At 42.9% G+C, this 1,026-nt stretch overlaps 1 non-coding gene across 1 annotated transcript; it reads left to right on the plus strand.

Annotated features, from left to right (window-relative positions):
• On the plus strand, window positions 1-520 carry TGME49_459690 (the record flags this gene model as incomplete). The annotated part of the gene is made up of 1 exon (XR_001974313.1): window positions 1-520. It is a non-coding gene; the product is annotated as an 18S ribosomal RNA (ribosomal RNA).
• Window positions 521-1,026: the final 506 nt, after the last annotated feature.

Consider the following 1,026-nt stretch of genomic DNA (forward strand, 5'->3'; position numbering starts at 1 on the left):
GTTACTCTGAAAGGGGTATGGATTCCTATCATTCCAATCACTAGAAATGAAATTTCCAGTGTTGTTATTTCTTGTCACTACCTCCCTGAATCAGGATTGGGTAATTTGCGCGCCTGCTGCCTTCCTTAGATGTGGTAGCCGTTTCTCAGGCTCCCTCTCCGGAATCGAACCCTAATTCCCCGTTACCCGTCACTGCCACGGTAGTCCAATACAGTACTGTCGAAAGCTGATAGGTCAGAAACTTGAATGATCCGTCGCAGACCGAAGTCAACGCGATCCGTTCGGTTACTATGAATCACCTGAGGACCACCGGAAGGTGGGTTGGTTCTGTATCTAATAAACACTGCCCTTCCAGGGGAAGAGGCATGTGCGCATGTATTAGCCATAGAATTACCACGGTTATCCATGTAGTAAAGACCATCAAATAAACTATAACTGTTTTAATGAGCCATTCGCAGTTTAGCCGTATAAAAGCTTATACTTAGACATGCATGGCTTAATCTTTAAGACAAGCATATGACTACTGGCAGGATCAACCAGGTTAATATGTTCCTGAGACAGACCACCTCGAAAACACCAAAAAAACACTCAATCAACCGTCTATTTTCCGGCCTCTTTCGTGTTTTATGGCATAAACAGAAGTGTAAGCCTGCCTCACTCAAGGTTCTACATCAAAACGCGACGTTTTTTGGTCGCCTGGTGAGCCTTAACAGCAACACCAGTTTCTGATGATACTCTTGAGCTATTTGAAACAACAACGCCTTCATCCTGAATCGATTCATCAGGAATCATGGTCGTTGATGCTACAAATCAACAAAGCTTGTCCACCTTGGACACATTCGGGGTATCAACCCATCCACCTCTTATTACAGTATGCACTTAACAGCATTTCAATCTGTTTATTTATAAACAAATTGAAAAGCTCTTCGTGATACTTCGAAGTGGACGAATCCCGAACCTTGTGCGCTCTTTAAAAAAACAACAAAAATTTGTTGCGTTTTCAAACAGTCGCACACTTAAACAACT

The sequence above is a fragment of the Toxoplasma gondii genome (genome assembly GCF_000006565.2).
Source record: "Toxoplasma gondii ME49 unplaced genomic scaffold asmbl.652, whole genome shotgun sequence".
Lineage (NCBI taxonomy): Eukaryota > Apicomplexa > Conoidasida > Eucoccidiorida > Sarcocystidae > Toxoplasma > Toxoplasma gondii.